The following is a 24,958-nucleotide window of genomic DNA, read 5'->3' on the forward strand; positions in this document are numbered from 1 at the left end:
GCCATGCCAGTGTAGATTAAGTGATCCACCTTCAATCCTTGTCATTAGTTAATCTGGACTAATTTTCACCCAAGCATCCCTGATCAAACAAACTTGAATCAAGACAAAGTCCTCCTGAGCTGACTCCAGCCAGTGCTTTGGAGGCAGCCAAAACAGATCCAACACCAACCAGCAATGGGATCAGGCAAGTTGGGAACCATTTCAACTCCTGCAATGACACTGAACTCCCTCAGTCCTTGGGGGTGAACTGAGGCCAGAGCAGAGCCCAGGTGTGAAACAATCCCAGGATCACGGAGCCCCTGGAGATCCTCTCCAGCCCTGTGCTGTAGCAGGGTTACCCCACGACACAGGAGCCTGGCTGGGGTTTGGACACCTCCAGAGGAGGAGACCCAACAGCACCCTGGGCAGCTGCTCTGGGGCTCTGCCACCTCCCAAGTGTGTCCTCACAGGACACATGGTGCAGTTTTCTTATCGTCCTCACAGCTCTGGATTCCTGCTGGATTCGCTCCCGTGTTTAGTGCCCAGGCAACACTGAGGCTTTCAGCTGGTTTTTCTGCCAGAGCCATTTCTGGCTTGGCTGTGCACAAGGTTATTTAACAGGAGCCCAGGGGAGAAGGGGGAGGGGAGGAGGGATTTCGCTTCTCCAGAGAAAGCTGCTGCTGTCAATGGCAAAATAAAATACCGCAGAGAGAAAGTTCCTGACAAGGCCCTGGAACTGTTGTGGGGATGGAGTCAGAGGCTGACACTGGAGAAGTAAAAGGGCTGGACAGACACTGCAAAGCAGTGAAGAGCAGGGGTGCCCACGAAAGGCTCTATCCTCAAGGCAGGAACAGCAGCTCTTTGTCAGCCTTGGGCTGATCAGAGCAGCTCCAGACAAGGCAGGTGATGGTTTATCCCACTCACGCTCCTACATCCCCATTTTCCACAGCCAAGCTGATTTCCACGGGCCTGCTTTCCATACAGCACTGACAGCAAATACTGAAGATATTACACAACAACCCATTGAGTTGGAATGAGACATTCTGGAGGGGGTTTATCAAGATAAGATAAGCAGTGGCTCAGCTGCAGGGACAGAGACCCATCACAGTATGTGATCTGCTTGGCCCCTTTGAGCTGATTTATATTTGGGGAAGGAACAAGTACAACTATTATAAATATCTGAGACAAATTCTGTCCTCTGCAAGGAAAAACACACCTACAAACACTGGTGGTCACAAGCTTTAAGCTTCAGTGCACTGCCCTGTACCAAAGCCACTCCTTGGCCACACCTTGAGCAGACCCAGGAGCTCATGGGAGGGCATCATTTTGGAGGAGAGAAACCCAAAGGATAATGAAGCTCTGACAAGTTTTATGGAAATAGCAGCCAGGCAGAGGGAGAGAACCCACAGCAGCAGCCCTGTGGCAGGAAAGGCTTCCACAGGAGGCAAAGGGCAGCAAGCTTCAGAGCCCCTGAGACCCTGTCCTGGCGGGAGTTCATTTGTCTGTCACCTCTGAATCCTTACCCAGGGGCTCAGGTTCTAAAGGGCAATGAAGTTTGAACCTACACTGGAAACCTGCAGCTGAGGATCTAGTTCAGCTCTTCAAATATGTTTGCAGTTAAAAGATCTGTTTTTCCCAGCATAAACAAGGCCATGGGTTAAGTGCAGTTGTTCCATCAGAAGCAAGCAGAAATAAAAACAAGGATAAATCAGTATGTGAGCTAAGAGAATAATTACTTTTACCTCTTTCTGTTCAAATGGATTGGAGCAACTGAGAGTTTTCCTGGATCTTTTTATAATGGGAAATTTGCAAGGCTATTCCTGCAAATAATTAGTTATTGATCCCTAAGTTTACTTAGGGAAAAGCTCTCCTAAGTAAGTCAATCTATTATTCAAGCCACATTTGTTTAGGGATTTATGGCACTGGAGCCACATTTTTGGTTTCCTACTGATGAAGCACAACTTCATGTTTCTCCATGAGTGAGGGAGGTGTCTGAAATCCCTTTTTTCAGAATCAATCCTTTTTCCCCCCTTCTTTTTCCAATAAATGCTTTTCTCCAGTATTTGCTTAAAAGGTTTTGAATATTTCTTGGCAAAAAATTATTGTTATTTTATTAATACTCTCAGTGCATTTTCCCAGCATATAGATGTTCTAACTAATAACAACATCATTAAGTGAATCTTTGAATTTCTCCTGATCCTGCAGGGCACACAACTGAGGGCAGAGTTTTCATTTCTGCCCAGCTTCCTGCTTCTTCTCATGACAGAAAAGCTCCAACCATCAAAACACCACCAAACACACTTTTTGTTACAAAACCACACAGATTTCACACAAAAACATTCCACACAATGTTGCCTCAAGTTTGCCTGTTTTTCACTTTTTGCATTTTGTTCTCACGCAGCTTCAAGTAAACTATGTATATTATTAGAATTGTTTTCATTCTTCCTCTCTTGGAGGAGAATGATGATTGATGGTGATGCTCACCAACGAGGTTGAAGAGGTGGCTACCTGTGTAGCCAATCTTGGCCTATCTGTAAATTTGTATATATATGGAGTCAGAAAAATAAAGTAGAAGCTTTCCTGCTTGACCTCCTGCTGGCCTGCGTCGTCCTTTCGTGCTCCTAACAGCAGCCGCAAGTGTGACCCTCCGTCACAAGTGTGACCTCAACAGTAGGAAAGGAATTCAGCCGTCTGTGTCTGAAGTCACAACACAATCTTTTCCCATTGTCAGGACCTGTCATGTGGCTGGGATTCCTCAACCCAGTGTAACTAAAAACTCCATCTGATCTTCTCAAGGGCAGGGGTTTCACTCAGGAACTGCTGAGCCCCCACCATAAACCTGCCCTAGGCCCCTTTTCCAAGAGCTGCGGGAATCAGTAATTTTCTCCTACTCCCATTCTCAAGAAGCATTTATTGCCCTCTGATTTGAGTTCTGGTTGGATTCAACCACCTCCAGAAAAGCAGAGCAGACTTTCACTCTGCAGCAATTAGAGGCAAAACCTGAGCAAATTAACCCTCAAACTTCAACTGCCCTGCTTCATGCTTCCCTGGGCTCTGGCAGAACAGGCTGCCTGTGCCTGATAATAGAGTTTTACCCGGAAAATCCAAGTGCAGGGGGCTGAAGGAGCTTAGTGGAGTGTTCCCCAAATCTGTGTGACACCTGGGAGCGCCCCGGTGCTCGCCCAGGCCAGGCACACACAGGCTGTGGCTTCAAAGCAGAAGCCAAAGAAAGCAGCTGGGATCAACATAATCCCAAATGCCAGAGGGGTCTGGAAAGATCCCATCACACAACCGTGCAATGTCCTCAGCTGGACCCACCAGGATCATCAATCCAGCCCGTCCCTGCACAGACCCCCAACAATCCCACCCAGAGCATCCCTGGCAGTGCTGTCCCAGCTCTCCTGGAGCCTCGGGGCTGTGCCCATTCCCTGGGGAGCCTGGGCAGTGCCACCACCCTCTGGGGGAAGAACTTCTCCCTGAAATCCAACCTAACACAGCAGTCATTACATGTGAACATCTGAACACTGATTTTAGAGGTCTTGCGAAACTCCCTGGTGCAGCTCTCTCCTCTCTGTCTGGACTGTCATGATTTCAAGTGCTACTTGAGCTCCTTCACATTCCATTTCTCTGCTCATCCCCCATCCATTCTGCAGCAGTTCTTCCAATTGTGTGCCACAAAACCCTGTGGAAGTGTTCCTCCATCCTGCCTCACTCACCGAGAGAGATGCTGGTGTGGAATGTACTTTTTCAAATTCTCAGCTCCAGCCCCAGCAGTGTTTGCTGATGCAAATACCCTGAACTGTCCCTAAGCCTTCTCCTTCCCTCCTCCCACAGTTCAGTGCCATTCCCAGCAGCTTTGGAGCTCATTCCTTTCAACAGCCCGTGCAAATCTCTATTACCACACCATGAAAGGCTCACCAAAACCCAGCATTTCCAAGGCAAAGGGAAGAAATTTCTGTTTGGTTTTGGCTGGGTTTTCACTTTGTCAAGGCATGTTGGGAAAGAATAAGAGCTACTCTCAGAAGTAGTGCAAGCTAAAGGGGAAAAGTGCATTTCCATGCCTTTGCATGCCTCAGAGCCCTCTTTGATAGCTCAGGAGGGTATAGGAAAACCTGGCCCTAGGCACAGATTTTAGGTTGGAAGGGACCTCAAAGACAATATCGTTGAAGCCAAAACCTGTTTTTCATTAATTCAAACTGATTTTCACAAGTGATTTATCCTCACAATAGGATGAGCTTAGGAACTAAACCTCAGAGAATGAAAACCACAGAACCTTAACGTACTAATGGGATCATATGAAATTTACATTTACTTTTACATTTAAATTTTACTGATTACTAACATCCTGTAAAGTGTTTTTACACAGTGTAAGTGTCACTAGTGCCATTATAGCTGCCACAAAAAGGCCAGAGGACAGTGACACTCAGGGCTCAAGATTCCCAGGACAATACCCAAACCTGCCAGTTACATCTGCTCTTACAAGAGCAAGGATTGATTTCAGTATCACTGAATGAGAAAAAACAACCTCAAGACTTTGCACAGAGAATTCTGAGTTACCCACTGATTCTCACAGCAGGTTTCAAAAAGCCCAGCAAATCTAAAAGGTCCCCATGACGTTAAGGACTGTCACAACTCCTGTTAATCTGAGCAGGATCATCAACTTGGCTGTCACCAGCACCTAAAGAAGCTCAGATTTAAGGGCTGGAATTCCCTGCCTGGTCAGTCAGTGGCTGCCACAGCCCTTTAGCACTACGTTTTGCACTTCCCATAATCAAAGCCTATCCAGAGGAAACCATGTGTTCAGGTTTTGACTACTCATACTAAGAAACTCTTTAAAAATGAAAAATCGGCAGGCAAAGCATGACTGTGCTGCAAACGTGATGTCAAAGATGAGACCAAATGAGTAAAGAATCCCAGGCTTTGGTTCAGCAGCCTCCTGGACGCTGTTTGAAGAAGTGACACTTCTTCGAACACGCCCTGCTGAAAACCCTGTGAATTAAATGGCTCCTTGCCTTGCAAGGAGGGAGACAGGTGGAGCAGCCACAGGGTTACACTGCTCCTTGCCCCAGATAAGCCTGTCACCAGTGAACCCCTCCTCCCCCTTCTCTTCTTCTCATATTAATGCCCTTCATCATAATAAGGATTCCTCCTCACTGCTGAAACTCAATTTACACTATTTACTTTAATGACCTCATTTGTCATCCTGGCCTGTGCTGCTGCCTCTGGGACCACGGCCCCTTCTGCTGCCAGAAGGTCTCATTTACAGCTTGCTCTTTCATTATTTTTTTTAAAGATTAAATTGCTTCCATTTCAAGGCAAACAATCTGGTATAGCAAGATACATTCATGCATTTGATCAATGGATTTTAGGGTTATGGACATCCCAGTCCCAACTGACTCCTGTCCACTGCATCATCAAGTTATTCCCATCACCTTTGGCTTTGTTATTCCCTTCAATCCTTACAAATGATACTGGTTCAGACATTGGAATATTGCCACAGCATGAAGCTGTGGGAAGAATTTTAACTTGTTTTTTTTGCGGAAGGATAAGAGTGTGATCATTTTCCTCCCCGGTGCATCAGTTCACTTGCCTGTGTAAACCCCATTTTTTATCTCACAGCTTCACTGCTCCAGAGAGGTACATTCCTTCATATTAGATTATATTTCCCTCTCCAATCCTGACATGCTCAGTAAAATTCAATGGTAATGAAGTCATGTAAATAGGTTAGGAAAGAGCACAATACTTCATGTTCCATTATGCTCCATGATGTGTGCAAACAGCATCACCCAGAGTGCTGGGCTGGGCTGGGCTGGGGGAGCCTCCAAAATCCCACACCAAACCCAGCCAGGGAGCAATGCCCCTCAGAGCAGGGCAGCCCGGGCTGGCTGAGAGGTCACTCCTGTCTGGCTGCAGGCTTGCAATAAAACACTCCCAGCCCATTTGCAGCAGCTTTAAAAGGAGATATTAAAGCCATTCACTCCTTCACTATTTGAATATCTTTCTTCCAGATAAATAGAAACCTCTTTTTTTTAACCAAACTAAACAGCAGTGAAACTTCCCTCATAATTAAAACTCTGAGAACTCACAATTATTTCAAAGTTAACAATTTTGTTAACTCATTTTGTTAACTCATTTTGTTCAGCTCCTGTAACTACAGGATTTCCTTCTTGCTTTCTTCCATCCCAAACATTTGTCTTCAGCCCCAATAAACATCACCCAAACCCTCTGCAGTGATTTCCAATATGCTGATGCATTTCTTCAGAAGCCTTTTCAGTGAATAAATTGGTCCCAAACAAATAGTCCTTGTTATTTATACAGACACAGCCTTGCTCAGGCTGTCTCCTAAGTAGACTTCAGCAGGAACATAAGGGATAACATCTTTTCCAGATAAATTTGAGTCTGATATAAGTATTTTCTGCAGAAAAACATGCTTCAGATTTCTCATCAATATTTATACATAAAGCTAAACCAACCTTTTAAAGTTGCTTCTGGATAATATATGATGGTAACTTGACAATAACAGAATTTTCCAGGTTATGTATGATGCATAAAAGCATAGAAATATGACTTGCTCTCAGAGAATCAAGTTTCTGGTGTGTGAGGAGAAGATAGGAGTTATTCCAGCACAGTCTTCCCTGGATTCCCTCTAGTCTTGCCCTGGATCATCACATGCAGATGAGAGCAGCACAAGGCTGAGGGAAAACAAACCAGAACTGACAGCATCACAACAGCAAAAGCATGATCAGTGTGGTCTGAAATAACCTGCCAATACAGGAGTAATAAAACAGCATCAAAGCTCTTGGAAACATCAGGTTTCAAATTTCTACAAATTTCTACAAATATGCAAACATTTTAGAGACTGTGCATTAGAACTCTGGAAAACAGCTTTTATAATATATTTTTTTCAATAATACATTTTTTAAATTTCGTTTTGGACTCTTTTTAACTTAATTTGTACAGGACTTGTGTCATTATCTTACTCTGCTCCCTGCAGCACAGAACTGTGATGCCTGAGCTTGCAAAGGACTCTTTACTGCTTCTGTGGGAGCTTCTTTCCAAGGAAACACCGGGGAATTTAAATTAAGAAATACATTGGTAACCCCATGGAATTTGCAAGTGAAGCAAGGAAGAATTCCAGTTGTTCCTGGTTTACTGGTATGGACAACCACTGAAATAATTCTAGAAGAGCTTTAAACAAAGAGGGAGAGCTTGGAACAGAGGCAGAGCTGTGATCACTGGATCACTGAGGTTAGGAAAGTCCTCCAGGATCATCGTTTCCAGCCTGTGCCAAATGTCCACCTTGTGCCCAGCCCAGAGCACTGAGTGCCAAACCCAGCCCTTCCTTGGACACCTCCATGGATGGGGACTCCAAACCTCCCTGGGCAGCCCTTTCCATGAAGAAATTCCCCCTGATACCCAGAAGGGATGTGCCAGGAAAGCCCATCTCCCACAGCCTGGACCTTGCCGTGGTCTCCACACGAAAGGTGGCATCTTCATCATGGTTACAAACCAGAATTTCCTGGCACTCACTGTCCCAGGAGTTTCTGATCCATTTAACCAGGAAAGACTCTCTGTCTGAGAGGCCTCTCAAGCCTGGCATCTCCCAACACCTTCTCCAACATGCAGAGGAATATTTGTAGTCACAGCAGGTAAATGAGCTGTGGACAGGGAACACAACGAATTTAATGGCATTAATTATTTACACACACATTCAGCAAAGCCATCTTGCTACACAGCAGTCCCAGCAGCAGGGATTATTAATTTATAACCCAACTACAGCTACATTAAACAGAACGAGGCGTCCATAAAACCTTAACTGCGGAGCCACAGGAAATATTGCCCAGCACATCCAGGCAGTACAACAGGGTTCTTCAGCAAAGCCTCAGTTAAAAATCCATCACATCTCTTGGGATATGGTGAAATGTCCACTGGATTCCACTTTGCATCCAGACACAACCTTGTCTGCCTTGTCATCCAAACACCTGAAGCAGGATTTGCCTTTAAGGTTTTAAAATAGCACCAAAATCCTCTCTTTCCAACAGCAGTGCCAACTCCTTTCTTCCCTAAGGAGCAAAATCCTTGGAGAGGTAACAGGGAGCATCCCTCACTCCTGCAATGTCCCCTCTGGACCCCCTCACCTGATGGGACCAGAGGGAAAAAGGGACACCCCAAAGGGAGAGCAGGAGAAGCCTTTGGAGGTGGGACAACACAGGATTTGATGAGAAGCTGCAGAACATGAGGAAGAAAGGGAGGGAGCTGAGAACACCTGGAGCAGAGAGTCCAGGAGAAGGAATGAGGCATGGAGCACAACTGCAGCAGAGTCAGAATGGGGATTGGGGAATTCAGGTAAGGGAAGCTAGGGAAACAGAGTGGTCCAGTTCTACAGAACAAGAAATGCCAATAAATCTGTAAGGAGAAACCTGGTCAGTAATGAGAAGTCTGCAGACTGGGAATGGATAAGGAACTGGGAAGGCTGAGCATGGAAGAACACTAGGAGCTCCACAGCATCATGGGGCAGCTTTAACCAAGCCTTTAACGTTGGGTGTTTATGTGACAGACACCTGCAGCGTGCCCTGCAATCAAATATGGCTTTATAGAAACACAGACTTGTCCCTGGGTTTAACCAGGGGCTCCATATTCCTAAATCCTGCTGCTGTGTTTCACACCTTCTGCAAAGAAATAGAAGCCATCACTCCAAGAATGTTTCCAGTCCACTCTTCATCCCAATGAACACGTTAACAGCTGGACTGTTAAAGCATCCTCAGCTGGTGGCTAAGGCAGCAAATTAATCTCCATACTGTAGGAATTTAGCTCTCCCTCATGGCTGGAAGCCCTCCCTAAAGCACTGTGAGCAACCTGAAAGGATTTCCCAGAGCACAGCCTCCAACCTTGCTGCTAACTCTGCCCAGGATCCCAGGGCAGGGAGGATTGCCTGTTCCTGGTGCCTCTGAGTGCTCCTGGTGTCAGGAGAGGTGTCTCCTGAACACACAAATGGTCTCACTTTGGGGCTGGAGAAAAGGCCCTCAGAGGCACTTCAGTCCTGCTGAGTGCTGGGGAGGGAGCACACGCTCAGTCCAGCACAACAGCTCTTTCTTTGCCTTCCACAGGTGAATTCTTGGCACTTCCAGGATGTCTGTGCTTGACCTGCTTAGGGATCACTGTGAGACTGCAAAGCCAATCCCAAAGCCCACAGCTCCCTGCTCCTGGGCAGGAGAAATGTCTGCTGTGCCAGCACTGAGTGATGGTGTGGGGAACCTCTGTGCTCCTTGCCCTGAACTGGGGTGAGGTTTGGTTTAACAGCTGCAAGTCCCGAACAAGGAGCAGCCAGTGTCACTGCTGTGATGTCTGGGCTGGCCTGGCCTGAGACTTTCAGAGCCCTGCTGAGGTGCAGGGAAGGCTCCTGCCCATGGACCAAGACACATGGAAGTCCCAGAGCCTCCCTGAATAAATTATAGTTGAAAAAACAAAACAGTCACCAAAACAACAAATAAATTATCCATTAGCCGCAAATACTAGAAAGGCAGGAAAGTTAATGATTCCAGCAGGGTGGAAGTTCTTCTGTGTCAGGAGACAGGATTTCAGGCAGCATAAAAAGCAGCTTTGTGCTGAATTTGGGAGGGGAGAGAAGAGAGAATGGTTGCAGGTGTCCAGAGAATCCAGTGGGACAAGCAGGAGGCAAAGCCTTGGAAAGGTGCTGGCCTTGTGGTGCCAAAGGGGAGGAGAGACCCCACAAGCCACTTCAGTGCCAGTCATGCCAAACATAAGAAGAACCCACTCTGGCACCAGCATCTTTCTCCAGAAATGCTGCAGTTTCCAGTGAAATCTTCCTGCCTGTGCAAGCAGGGGATTTGCAAGCCCTGGGAGCTTTGTGCCTTTGTTTCCCCCTCACAGATGGTCACAGAGGGTCAGTGGGCCCTAAGAAGGTCTAAGGGCAAGATGGGCAATACCTCACTGACTCTTTGGGCAGGAGTCTTGTAGCCAATGAGGAATTTCTGCTTTTTGTGCTATCACAGCCTTGTCAGCTGAGGAGGAGGTCAGAGAGCTCAACAGAGGGCTCATAAAAAGTTTTCAGACCCAGCAAGTTTCCATACAAACCTGTTTTTAACATTTATCCCATTACCTGCCTGCTCTGTGCTTCAGTTTCTCCCTCTGTACAAGTGGAAAGTGGCACCAAGCACCCATGGAATACTTTGGAACACAACCCTCTGGAACACCAGCTACAGGCTGTGCTACTGCTGTGACCAAGGAATGCAGCCTTTTTGGGGGCAGGGGCAAAAGGGGCTTTGGCAAGAAGCCCAGGGACAGAGCAGGATGGAACTGAGTTAGACTGTCCACAGTTCAGTGCTCAGCAAAACCAAAGGCACATCTTGGTCATTGTGTGGTGCACTTTTCCTTCACACCAACACCAGCACAGAGCCTCAAGCACAGCAAAAGCACTCAAACAGCCGCTCTGGGTGCACAAGTCGCACCTCAAGAAAGGCACCAGCACTAGGCACCCTAAGGAAAGTAATTACACACAGGGTGAGGCCCTCAGAAAGAAGTCAGCTTGGTTTTTTCCACATGCCTGAGGGCAGCATGCAAACTCCTTCCAGTTTCCTCCCTGCCCACTCCTCCATGGCTGCTGGCTCTTTTTCCTCAGGGAAGAAGGCAGAAGGAAACACGGAACCTGAGCCTGTCCCTCCCAAGCCCAGAGCAGCAGAGAAGTCAAGGAGAAGTCCCCCATGTCCATCAGGAGATTTCAGCCCTTCCAGCCAACCCAGAGCTATTTTCCTCCCAGAGCAAAACCAAGTTCAACCCACACTTTTTATCCCAGCAGAACACAAAAGAGGGACCCCAGTAACCTCTGCTTTTTCAGCAGCTGGAGGGAGTCCTCCTGAGGGCCTGGGGAGGTACCTGGGAGCAAAACCACATTGCTTCCACTTGGCAACTCTAGGTTTTGGGGCTTAGAGCTGAAATCCACCTGAAATAATCCAGTGGGGTTTATGAGGACTTTGGAAAATGTCAACTCAATTCATAGCATCTCAAAACCAAGCAAGCTTTTAGCTCTTTCCACTCTGTCCACAAAAATGCGTGTTGAGAATTCACATTTGCTCTCTTTTTCTTCTATTTTTCCCTTTTGCAGAGTGCCAGGGGAAGAAACAAGCAGATTTTATTTTCAAGTTCTTGTTCAAGACTGTAATGAAAACTCAGGGATTATTTTTTCATGAAAGTGTCCACTTAGGAAAAAGGCAATTCTCTTCTCTTTTGGGAAGAAATGGTTTCATTAAAAAACAATAAAAAGGTAAAATGGTACTTTCTAATGAGAAGCTGGAGTCTCTTCTCAAGTTATTAGGTAGCAGCAAAAGCCACACAAACACACTTTATTATCCTCCCCAGTGTCCACACTTGCAGCAGGGAAAATTCCTGCCAGTATTTTGGATTTACCAGCAGTACTTTAGTTAGGAAAAGATAAAAATCTATCTGGCACACAATCTGTATTTTTGATTTTCAGTCAGGCTTTGGAGGCTTAGCCCAGGCCAAAGCTCAGCTCTCCCTTCTTCAGCAGAGGACGTGAGCTGTGGTCCTGCCTTTGTGGCAGGGCTGTGGAGGGAGGAGTCTGCATGGGGAATACACTCAGCGTTCGTGTCCCAGCAGCTGTCAGAAGGCAGAGGTTTTGTTCAGATGGATGATGGGGGTAAAGCACTCACCATCCCATAGCTCACAGGATTCCCAGGAAGGCTCAGCTGTCACAGCCAGGTCTCAGTGTCCCTGGGGCACAGGGCTGGCAGCAGCAGGACACACAACACAACCCCATGGCTCTGGGAACAAAGAGTTTGGAGTGAGACAGACACACAAATATGATGTGATAACTGAATACCTGTAAGCTTTACTCAGCCATCCCCTCACCCTGCGGTGTGTCAGCACAGGGGCCCTGCTGCTCGGGCAGCTTCAGAACTGCTGCTCTCCCTCCCTGGTGATGGAAGTTCTCCCAGCACCTCATTAGCACCTCTCCCAGTGGCCTGCCCCACATCAAAGGGGTTTCCTGAGGCTTTGACAACCATCCCCGTGCTTCCAGCAGACAGCTGTTGTAAGCTTTTTTGGGGGAGAAATTATTTAAGGCAGCTGAAATAGGATTTACCCATAGGGGAAGAAGCTCCAGTTTCACATCCCACCATGCACAGTGAAGGATGATCCCTAGAGACAGGGGAAGAGGATCCCAGAATCCCAGAGCTGTTTGGGTTGGAAGGGCCCTTAAAGCCCATCTCATTCCACCCCTGCCATGGGCAGGGACACCTCCCACTGTCCCAGGCTGCTCCAAGCCCCAATGTCCAGCCTGGCCTTGGACACTTCGGGGATCCAGGGGCAGCCACAGCTGCTCTGGGACCCCCATCCTGTGCGAGCTCTGGGAGCTCCAGTGCTGCTGCAAGGGTGGAATGCTGCTGTGTGAAGTCATGGAGGCTCAGGCTTGACTGTGGACTGATAACACAATTATTTATCTTGAGTGGATGGAAGTGCAATCAAGGCAGAGCCTTTCAAAGCATCTTGAGACAGGGAAATCTGAGCTCCCAAACCCAAACAGGTCCTGCTAAGGAGTACAAGGCTACTGTGTAGACCTGCCTGCTCTGTGGCAGATTTTCACTGCTATTCATCCTGGAGCAGAAATCTTAAAGGGAATAAATGAGCCCTTATTTTCCAGTACTGAAAATGCCTTTAGGCATCACATCCAGGGTGATTTGCCTTGCTGGAATGTTCTGTGTCTACAGAGGGCCTTGTGACAGTCCCTGTGTGCCCTGGGGAGCCAGGGGATGGGGGCAGACAAGCACATGAAGTGCTGGAGCCTGTGAGCTTGGCCAGCACATCCCAGTCCATCCAAACACCAAAGAGCAGGAACCAGGGAGCTGTGCCCCTCACACACACATGGAATGACTATTCCCATGGAATGCTGCTGTGCAAGGCCAGGAGGGCTGAGCTGCCTCTGTCTGACTGCTGCCAAGCCCTGCTCCAGGCAGCTTTTCAGAGCAAATAATTAAAGATGGGCTCCAAATCCATAAATCAAAGAGAGAAAGACCTTGGATACAGGAACAAAAGGAAGAAAAAAGGACTGAAAAGTCTGCCATATGCTGTACAATGCTCAGACAGCTTCTTTGCAGGCACAATTCTGTTCAGGAATAGACTGCTGAGACTCAGCAAGTTCCTTGGGAACACAGGTGGGGGAGGCTTTGAATCTCTGGGTGCTTTTGTGGCTCTGAGTCCTTTGCTCTGCTCTTAAATCGCAGCCCTTCTTTCCTGCATGGCCTGCCAGGGAAAAGCAGAGGCTGGGAGTTCCCCAGCTGAGCAGAGAGGATGTGACTAGCTATGACAAAATACCACAGGAGAGCAGCAGAGAAATTTTCCTCCACAGCCCATTGTCAGGAGGAGAATGAACCAGGAACAGAACTCCAGCAACGACCCCTCTCGAGCATTAACATTTCATCAGCATCAGTGAAGTCACAGAAGAGCTGAGAGGGAGATTTCCCATTCCACACCGAAGGAGAAACCAAGGCACCAGAGGGGGAAGATCCCAACAAACACCCCCATGGACACTTTCGAGCCAAGCTGTGTTAATTTATGAGTGGCACCTTCCTGGCTGCAGCACAGCCCCATGGCTCCTCTGCTGCTCTCCAGCCCCATGCCCCAGCTGCTGGTGGGTCAGGCTCCAAAGGTGATTCCCAGAGCAAGGAAAGCCCCTTGCTTTGCAGGAAACCTCCAATTTAGTGGGGGTGGCCAGGGCTCCAAACAGCCCCAGAATCATCACTTCTAAACCAGGAGGTCTCTTGCTTTGAGGAGGCCAGACAGATGCTACTGCAAGCTTTAGACCAAATTATCACCCCAAGTTTGTCAGAACTCCTCAGTGAGGATTTTCAGGCTGAAGGGCAGGGTGAGGAAGGTCTGTGGAGTTTTCAAAGCACATGAGGCTTTGGAGAGTAGAGAGTGAGCCTAACTGCCCCAGGAACAGGCTCTGACAGGAGATTTGGAGAGCTCTGCCCTTGGCTGCTGCTGAAAGTGATGCTCACTTTTTTTGTTTTTTTCCCCCAAACCTCTGAACCTGCTCTGTCACACTGCAGATCTGGGAGCCTTTTGTTAACTATTTCCTGCTCTGGTTTCCATGGAAAACAGAAAGTCACATGCATAATCTCCCAAGAGATGACGGAAATGCCTCTGGCCTAATAATCCCACTGCCTTTAACAAATGAAGCCAAAGACAAAAATCATCAACATGCAAACCAGGGATTTCAAGTCCATCTGCTCAAGTGCCCCAAACCCTCAGTATTTTAGAATAATCAAGTGATAAAAAAATCCCAAACTGTTTAGCTGAGTCCACACTGAGGCATTCTTTCCCCTAAAAAGGGCAAAAAGAGGCATTAAGCCTGTATATTGCTAAAGTGTTGGGGGAAGTGTAATATATTGTGTTTTAAAACATTTGATCTTGTTTTTCTGCGGTGACACACTTTTAATCCTCATTATTCCCAGGCTTTGGGACAAGGTCCCATCCGTCACACCAGCACCTGTCTTTACTGAAGTCTCAGCTCATTGCCCCAGGGCTTCTGCTGGCTCCTGGATAACATGATCCACCAGCAGGACACCTGGCAGCACCCTAAGGCCTCTAAGTCAGAAGCTCGGCGCCTGAAGCTGGGCTGAGGTGTCCAGAAGGAGGGGTATCTGATCTCAGCTCTTTGCAGTGCTGTTTGAAGCCTGATTTCAGCACCTTTGAGTCTCCATGAGATCTCAATTGAGCTTCCAAGAGATCTATAAGAAACCCGGGAATTTATCTATCTGCTCACCCAAGAAGGGCAATTCAAACACCAGTGATGTTTGCAAACCAGCACATTTCTTTTCTCTGCAGGCACTCACACCAAGCCTCCTCATTCAGTTGTAGGCTAAAACCAGCTCTTGTTCCAGTGGCTTCAGCTGAGCAGCATTTGCCACATGACATCTAAAGAACAGGGGTCAGCTGAGGTTCAAGGTGGAAGAATGAGGAGGAATATGAAGAAGGAGGAATATGAAGAATGAGGAGGAATATGAAGAAGTTGTGAGCAGCTGAGGGTGAGAGGAGGCCCTTTGAGAGTGAGAGCTCCTGTTAATCCATGCAGCAGCAGAGTGGTGTGTGGGGCTGCTCCAGGGGCAGATTCCATGGAGTCTGTCTGCATCGAAAGTGGAATTCTTAATGAAACAAAAGTGCAGTGCTCTAAATTTAGATGCTCTATGAATGCCTTTAAAAGCCATGGAGTGGCTGAAATCTCACTCAGAGCAGTTGCTCCCATCAGGCCAAACTTGAAATCCTGGAGCCAGTGGGGAAAACCTCACAGGTTTGAGTGGTGAGCTCCCTTTTGCTGTCCCTCCCCATCCTTGGTGGCCTTTCCAGCTGTTGCTGTGTGTTATTAAATGACACAACCCACAGTTGTTAATACTTGTAATTTCATTTTATTCTTTAGCCTTTCCTGCAGCAGAGCAGCAAGGCAAGAGCTGGAGTTGAGTGAGACAGCAAATAAACAGCAGGCCAAAGAGATGCCATGCAAAGAGATACCCATCTTTCAATATCAGATCTGTTACTCTAATACCCTTTGTTTGTGTTGCAAGACAGGTTCTGTCTAGCACTCCAGCTACAGGACATCAGATGGGCCATAAATCATGGAATAATATAGGCAAGAGCCGGGACTTATCTGCTAAATCACTTTCTGCTTGTAATATGCTGCTCTCCGTGGGACAGGGATGGATGAGATCCCAGGATTGAAGGCAGTGCTGTGCTATGACACATGAGGGATGTTCATAGCAAACCCACACTGCAGTTTATTGTTTAGTCAGAAAAAAAATCCCCTTGATTTATAAATATTTCACCTGAGAAACATCCACGCTAAATCCAGCCTCACAGACCAGCTTCGCAGTGCCCACGGATGATGACAAAGGAGTGGCTGGATGGATGCTGGGGACTCCGGAGCTGCAGCTCCTCCATAGTAAAGCCCATGAAAACAAACAGGAGTGCGGCTCAGGCTTTTCCATGGGATCATCGCTAGGTGTTCATCTACCCTGTGTTCCCCATTCCAGCTGAGAGGTGAGGTGATGATCCAGGGTTAAAAACTGCTCTCAGCCCTTCTACAGGATCAGAAGTGCAATCCTTCCAGCACTAAGGAATAAATTACAAGCTCACCTGTCCTGCCCAACTCCCTTCTCTCTTGTAAGGTCAGGAAGCTCAGACTGCTTCGTTAATAAAATAACCCCAGCTCCCATCACTCACTGCCGACTTTATCTGTTCCAGACACCTCTTGCTGCCAACAGCCCCGTTCTATTTTTATGGAGCAAATGCTTTCACGGTTCAGCTTCCCTGTGCTGCCCACTTGATGTGTTGTTCACACCTCGTTTTCTCTTCACACCCCTCAAGGACCTGGCGAATCGGTGTGAAAGGATCCCTCCCCTGGACAGCCCTGTGCCAGGAACGGGAAAACAAATAGGAACCAGAGTTGCTGTCAGCACTTGTGGCTCTAGGGAGGACAGGAGGGAAAAGGGCAAAGGAGGGTATCTTCACTCAGTCCTGTCCTGATTACCCCTTCTTGCCTTGTAACCAGTTTGGACTGGAGGCCATAATGAAGAACATCCTCTCAGCCAGGGCCTGAATTACTGCATCCGAGCTGGATCTTTCCTGCAATTCTCCACGCAGGAGCACGACCTTCCAGCAAGAGTTCCAACACACTCACTGACAAATACCCAACAACTGAAGAAGTTTAGCACTCACAGTCCCAGACAAGTAATTTAATTCTTGAACAAACTTTCCAGATGTGCTAAAAATTCCCTGTGTAATCTCTGGGATCATGGGGGCCAGGCTGGATCAGCTCATCCCAGAGTATTTGGGGTTGCCATGCAGGAAACACATCCTTGTGTTATGGATGAGTAATGCAGCGGTTGGCTCTCACACGGAGGGTTTGGTTTACAATTGCAAAGGTGTTTAAGGTTTGTTCTCACCAGAAGGCCCTATGGGAAAGGCAGAGCTGCAGGCTGGACAGCTGGACGTCATCTGAAGGGGGAGAGGCAGTTAGGAGTGAGGAGAGGGTCAGCTGGAGGGACGCATGGACACGGTGTGAGCAGAAAGGTGGTTGAATTGTAGAACACAGACAGCAGCACTGCAGCTGGGCTGGCCAGTGGGTGCCTGCGTTCTGTTGAGTTCTGTTAGGTCTCAGTTTAGTTTATGTCAGGTAGAGATAAAAGGTATATAAAGGGTGAGATTTCTACAATAACTCTGATCTCCTTTGGCTGCATAAGAGGGTCCCTGTCGCTTTGTTCCCCATTGTTACTGAAGTGAATAGAATTAAGGGACTCCTAGTTGTTCAAGTGTTAGAAGTTTGGTTACTGCTACTTGTTACTGTTGAGTGCACTGGTATCCATAGCAACTTGCATGCCCCTTACCTTCCCTCAAAAGTTTCTATCCCAAACCCCAGTATTGTACACCCCTTGCCCTCTGCCTGCTCCACTTCCTGCGTGCTCCACTCCCTGTTCCCTGCCAGTGCCCGGCCTGCCCATCAAACTGCTGTTGCCACCCTTATGGAAAACCCAAGGACTCCCATGAAGCTCTGCTCCGAGAGGAAGTGGAGTTGCTGGCAAAATGGTCCAAAGCTGCAACCCAACACAAAATCCAAATAAAAGAAAGACACTACAACACTGAAAGGACCCTCAGCTACCTGAGGACTGATTCTGCCTTCTCGCCATGACCACAAGAGAACTGAGCAAAGGTGACAACCCTAGACTAAATGTGCCAAATTGAGTTCCTGAGAACAGCTGTGAGGGTGAATTCCTGGCTTTGCAGGAGCTCTACAGCAAGGAGGGTAGTGGCAGACCCAACATGGACCTCCTCCTTGGCGGAGCAGCAGTGGCGTAAACCATCCCTTGAGCTTCCCCTTCTTAAATAAGGGCATTTAAGGAGTTAATATCATCTTCTGCCCTGGTCATTTCTAACAGTTACACAGGGCTGAATATTGTGGGTGTGTTGAGGGAAGTTTTCTCGCTGTACGGCTCCATTACTGTGGTGTGTTGTGGGCCGTGGAGGGAAGTTTTCTCGCTGTACAGCTCCGTTACTGTGGTGTGTTGTGGGCCGTGGAGGGAAGTTTTCTCGCTGTACAGCTCCGTTACTGTGGTGTGTTGTGGGCCGCCCTCGGCTCTCCCCACAGCCCCTGTCCCCTGTGGCTGCCCAGGGAGGGCCTCGGGCCCTCAGACACTGGAGCAGAGCTGCGCCGGCGCCCTCACGGGGCACTCGGGAGGAGGGAAGGCTGTTCCCAGGGGGCGGGGCATGGCAGCGCCTCACCGCCAATCAAGCTGGAAGAAAGCAGTCTCCACCAATGGACGGCGAAGAAGAGTTGATTGGCAGGTTTGGGCGGGGCCAGGGTTCCCTGAGGCAGCCCCGAAGGTAAGAAAGGCGGAGCGGCCATGTTGTGGGTGAGCACAGGGCGGGTTAGTTCCATGCTCCAGCACTGCTCTTTCTCCTTTTTCAGTCTTTTCTTGTATTTCGTTAAGGTCTAATAAACCTTTGAAATTTTAAAAGTGAGCATCACTTCTCACAAATGGAGACTCGTCTGAGATAAACACCTTGTCTCTGTGGTCCTAGGAGATTTTGAAAGGGAGTGAGTCTCACCATGAGTTTGGTGGCTCAATCGATTCCTCCTGGGACCATCAGTGATCGCAAGTCAAAACTCCAGGGACAGCGGAAGAGACTGAATAATGAGAAAGAAGATGGGGAAGATGAGTGCCATCCTCATATTGTTTTGGCCTGATTATTCATATATCCATAATCCAGGTGTACAAACACCAGCCGTAGGCAAGTAGTACACGTGGTACGTTGGATATTGGATGGTTGGACAGATAGGGCAGGATGTGGAGCAGAAGGGAGGTGGGAGACCCATGGCCAGTAGGACACGAATGAAAGAGGGGTAGAAAAAGTGGTGGTGTGAGGCCACCAGGAGTGGAACTGCCAGGTGCTGGGGACTGGAGACAGCGGCTGCCACTGGGTGCTGCGGAGACTGGGAGGTGCCGAGCGCGGTGGCACCCAGCAGAGGTGTGGAGTTTTACTGGGTTTCCCAAGCGGGGACCACTGACAGGGAGCTGTGTGGGGTGTCCTGAGCAGAGACTACGGGGGCACAGTGTGAGCAGAGGCTGGAAGCACTGGGTGGCAGCCAGCAGGGACTCAGGGGAGCAATTCCCAGTGCTCGCCATCCCAGTGGAGGCAGCATGGAACACAGTTTGTGTTGGGGGCTGCCTAGGGTCAGGGACTGGCTTGGTTGTGTGGGGATGTCTCAGAAACTGCAGAGCTTGCCGACCCAGCGGTGCCAGCGGTGCTAAAACTGCCCACTGCAATGCCTGGGGTTGGGAGCTGGCTTGGCTGTACCAGGGTCTTGGAAACTGCAAGTGAGACCACGCTGGCAGCTTTTGGCAGCTGCCCTGCACTGTGCTGAAAAGCATCAGAGCACCAAAAAGCAGTGGCTTCTATGTGATCCACTGTCATAAAGCCGCATGATCACGGTGGGGAGAGCACGTGGGTGCTGCCCTGTGCTGTGCTGAAAGGTGCTGGGGTGCCAGAAAGTAGTGGCTTCTATGTGATCCACTGGCACAAAGACAGCACACGCATGGCACCACGAGTGGCTCTCAGCAGTTGCTTGCGCTGGTGTGCTGTGGCCGCAGCGGCAAGAGGAGCGGCAGAGCCAGCCCATAGTGCAGGGGCCCCAGATGGCAGGAGGTTGTTTATTTGCTTTTGTATTCTGGGAAGAAGGTAAGGTTCTTTTTCTTTTCTTCTTCCCTTTTTCTTTCCTTTCTATATCTTTCTTCTTTCCTCCTTTTTACTTCTAAGGTGGGCCTTGTTTGGAGGGCCTGTTGCTTGAGATTGGGTTGCTTGAGATTGAGGTTGCTTGAGATGGGACTAGGAACAAGTAGAGAACCCCCAATAAGAGAAGGAAGAAGTGATGATATATTAACAAGTATACCCCTAAACAGCCCCCTGGGAAGTAGACAAACCCCGTGGAGATGTAACCCCAACACCAAGAGGGAAAATAAGGTTATGCAGTATTGTGTGATAAAGTGGACTGAAAGGGAGATTGGGTCCAACCAGGTGTACTGGCTGTGGTGTGAGTCAGAGGAAGAATGGATATGTCAAGTTTTGAACATCCATACAAAAATTAAAGAACAACCCTGGTACAGATCAGGGAGAAGAAGCTTCTCACTGAAAAACCCTTCTAGCTCTAGCCTCTCAGTCCTGAGTCTCAAAAGAAAGCTACTCTGTACTACATGGTCTCCAAACAAAAAATCTTGGATTCAAGAAAAACCCTGGCTTAGGGTATGCTTTATTTTCCTCCTTCTCCTTGCACGTCCTACCTTTTTCTCTTTCTCTGTGAACACTAATTTTAATCAAGTGTAATGCAGAACAATTGTTAACATTAACAAGTGCTACTCCCCTTTCAAGTTGAGAGACGAGCTTGAGCGTCAAAAGCTTAGATATTTTTTAAGCATAACACGGAAGAGCACTAAGATTTGATGCAGTGATTTGCCTTTCCTTCTTTGAGTATGCACTCTCTTTCAAAGTCATCGTCACCCCTGCAGAGAGGCCTAGAGCTTTCCTTACCATGTGTGCCTGATCCCCAAGAAAATGAGCTACCCTCCACAGAAACAGGGACCACAGGTACCCCCCTCTTCACTTAAGGGGCAAGAGGTGCCCACTGACAAAACACAACAGTTCATCTACTGTCATCTATGCTTCCTCTTCTCTTCCTCTTCTAACATAAGGGGTGATGAATACTACTGTGCTATGCAGTAGCAGTGCATCCTCTCCTTCATGCTAGTCAAGCCCCTGGGGAAGACAGGACAACAAAAGGTAGTCAGTTTTGTGCCCTCCTGCCTCTGTGAGATAAGAGGCAGGAGGCAAGAATACAGCTCAGTCTCTCTTTGACCTTTCCTTTGGGGCAGCACTGCCTGTTCCCACCCCAAAGGCACAGAGGTTGAAATATGGCCTAGAGGAGGGTAGCAGGCAGTAGATGTCCAACTACTCTCTTTCCAGAAGGACTCTAGGAAGTGTTGTGCATGTATGTGCCAGTGTGTGTGACTGTGTGGCCGTGTGTGCCGAGATGTGTGAGTTTGCACATGCTGTCCCTGTGTGTGCTGGTGTGCCTGGCTCTGTGTGCACACAGGTGCTGGGGTTTTGTGTGTGTGTCAGTGTGCAAAGCGGTGTGCATGTGTGTTTTCTGGGGTGCCCAGATGGAAGTGTACACCTCCTGCTTTGTAGAGCTACAGGTGTGCTGGAGTGCACAGCACTGTACACAAAGATAATTCTGTAGTTCGGCTCCTGCCAAGGGGAGCTGTTTCTTTTCTGCTCTGCTGGGGCTGGCTGCAGATCCTTTGTGGGATTCCTCTTATAATGTGTGCATGGGTTGTGTACGCTGCTGTGTGCACATGTGTTGAATGACACCCTCTCAGGTGTAAGTTTGCACACAGTTCTGTGCTTGTGAGCGTACACAAACTCTGCATGTGTAAGCATGGTCCTGTGTAAGATATGTGTGTTGGTGTATATAACACTACGCATATCAGTGTGCAAGACTCTGTGTGTGTGCACAAGTGTGTGCTGCTAACAAGTACTGCTGTACACCAGGGCTCTGTGCAAGTGAGCAAGTGCCTGTGTGTGTGCACTAGCTCTCCACATGTACCAAGGGGCACATGTGAGCTGGGCAGGCCCAGAAACATGACTGAGGGCACGGCTCTGGATGCACAGCTCTGTGTGTCCAGCTGCTGTCCCACCTGGGAAGAGCAGAAGTATGTGTATGTGTCTGTGTGTGTGTGTCTGTGTGTGTGCCACTACTGGGCTCTGCTGGCTAAAGTGACCACTGGCTCTTTGTGTGCACTTTGTTCTTGTAGAAAAAAGAATTTGCATTTCCCTTTTGTAGCTGTTGTGGCAAGGAGAGGCTGCCCGCCCTGGGAAGAAGAGGAGGTGTCCTAGGCATGGCCAGTCCCTTTGTCCCTTTCTCTAGGAAAACTGTCCTTCTCAAGATCCCACACCAAGGGAGATACCCCTTTTTGCCTTTTTCAGTAGTTGCCATTCCTGTTGGTCATTTTTCTGTCAAAGTCACCCTCTTCCATCCTGCGTGCAGAACCAAAGATTGGGAAGGACTGTGTGTGTGAAAGCTGGTTGCATTGCTGCAACAAGAAATCAGAGTCTGGAAAAATTCACCTGTTTATTAGATGCTAATAGCTTTCTTTTTCCATGTAAGCTCAACTAAGATAACTGCAGCGTCTCTGCCAGATATAATGGCCAAGAGACACATGCCTGCAATAGTTCATAAGCCAGCATTGCAGTTCTAGCCACGCTGACAAGAAGATGGCCTGAACTCTGCTGCTTCTCCTCTTCAGAATACTCTCTAAGACAGAATTAAGAAGCCCAGTGAAAGAACCCAAAGAATAGACCATAACATCCAGACTGGGTGAGACAAAATTGACTCTTAAGCAGGGACTGAGAGGTAACCTGCAAAGCACCAGGACATCTGAAGAGTAAAGTCAAGCTTTCACCAGCCAGTCTGGGGACTGTTTAAGTTACACTTTGAGCGAGAAATTTGCACCATATCAATTATTGATATAATTGTCCTGTTTTAATGGATATGGATTGTGAGCATCTGTTGAGGGGAAGTACATGGGGAACAGTAGGAGGTGCTAGGGTAGTTCATTTAGGAACTGACAAGTGGCGTAAGACAGGAACTAAGGGGCGAGACTGGGTTGGTCCCTGTGCTCATCGCCAAGATTATATAGCCCTGCTGTGGGCAGAAACCCCACGGGCATGGTGAGGTGGGGGAAAAAAAGTCATACTGAACCTCTATCATTCCTCAGTTGTCTTTTCCCTCCAAAATCCAATATGAGTACAACTGACAGGTAGAATACAACAGAAAGTAGAGGGCAGGACTGAGCTGGCCTCAGTACTCTCCACCAAGATACACCTGCTATGGGTAGCGACCCTATAGGCATGGTAGATGGGAATAAAAGCCATATTGGACCTCTGTGATGCCCTTTTGTCTGCTCCAACCAATTCATGTCACCAATTCCACCAATCATTTTACTTAAGGAAAACCTGAGGTTTTCTTCCTGTTCCCATTGTCCTCACCCACATCAACAGATGCTCCTATGACTCATCCAAAATTAAAATTTGACTCTGGAGAAGTAGGAGTGGATCATTGAAATCGAAAATGAGAATTAATTGCTTGAGCCAAATGACTTATAGAAAAGGAAAAGGGGGGGGGGTCTGTTATAGATGGGTAATGTGATGGTTGGCTCTCACAATTAAGGGCTGAATATTGTGGGTGTGTTGAAGGAAGTTTTCTCGCTGTACAGCTCCGTTACTGTGGTGTGTTGTGGGCCGTCGAGGGAAGTTTTCTCGCTGTACAGCTCCGTTACTGTGGTGTGTTGTGGGCCGTGGAGGGAAGTTTTCTCGCTGTACAGCTCCGTTACTGTGGTGTGTTGTGGGCCGCCCTCGGCTCTCCCCACAGCCCCTGTCCCCTGTGGCTGCCCAGGGAGGGCCTCGGGCCCTCAGACACTGGAGCAGAGCTGCGCCGGCGCCCTCACGGGGCACTCGGGAGGAGGGAAGGCTGTTCCCAGGGGGCGGGGCATGGCAGCGCCTCACCGCCAATCAAGCTGGAAGAAAGCAGTCTCCACCAATGGACGGCGAAGAAGAGTTGATTGGCAGGTTTGGGCGGGGCCAGGGTTCCCTGAGGCAGCCCCGAAGGTAAGAAAGGCGGAGCGGCCATGTTGTGGGTGAGCACAGGGCGGGTTAGTTCCATGCTCCAGCACTGCTCTTTCTCCTTTTTCAGTCTTTTCTTGTATTTCGTTAAGGTCTAATAAACCTTTGAAATTTTAAAAGTGAGCATCACTTCTCACACCTGTCCTTCACCACTTCCTGAGGCTTCAGCAAAATGTGCTCCAAGTGTGGCTACTAAAGCAAGTGTAGTCTTGGAAATATTCCCAAACCATCCATCTCAGTGGCAGTTAGGTAAGAAACATTAATTCCTTGTTACCAGTTCAGAATTTTTCCAGTAACTTTCTACTTAATCTTTGGAATGTGCGCTATTCAAGGAGAGAGGAGCGCAAATTTAACTGGGATGTGAACAAATGCATAAGCCAAATACAATTTGACTTTTAGGAACGGTCCCAGTATTTAAAACCTATCAGTTTTGCCCTCCACCTCAGTTATTAATAGCATAGGTGCAAAAGCAATCAGCCACTTCTCTTGGGATGACCCAAAGCTGCTGGGGCTGTGTGGGGCTCTGGAAGGGTATCTGAGCACCTCCAGCTCAGAACATTTTGTGCAGATGTCCTGCTGAATGCAGCCTGGCTGTGAGTTCCCACTCTAAGAATAAACACTTCCTAAAAATAAACCTGCGCTCTCCTGGCTCTCTTCTTGCCTTTGTTTTCTTTCTCTGTTTGTTTTCTTTCTCTCTTTCCTTCTGCTCACCTATCCAGCAATTTTCTCATCTGGACTTTGTGCAAATATTCCAAAAATCCTCTCTCCAGCCTCCCAGCGCACAAAGAAAATTATAGCACTTTTAAGTTCACTTTCTAAAATCACCAATATGAAAATAAAGCACTTTGGAGCCCAGCCTGTGTTTTACAATCATTTTCAAAGCCTGTATTTCATCCTTACAACCATCAGCAGACTGTGCAAGGAGTGAATCACCAAATTGATTTGGATGAGGAAAAGGCAGCTTTTCCATGTCTGAATTACAGCAGGAAGAATTTAGAACTTATTTTCAACTGAAAAACAAGTGAAATGGTTCAGAGACTACAGGATACTCACAGGCAGGTGATGGACAACTACCACAATAGCACAAAGTTCAACATCATAAAGCCTTTTCCTTGTTGTCACTTCAAGTCGGGTGTCCCTCCATCCCTCAGTCTCCCTAAAAAGAACAGCAATATTGGCACAAAAGGCATGAGAAATTTGTAAGACTTTCATTTTTTTG

This window comes from Sylvia atricapilla, chromosome 23 (assembly GCF_009819655.1).
Source record: "Sylvia atricapilla isolate bSylAtr1 chromosome 23, bSylAtr1.pri, whole genome shotgun sequence".
Taxonomy (NCBI): Eukaryota; Metazoa; Chordata; class Aves; order Passeriformes; family Sylviidae; genus Sylvia; species Sylvia atricapilla.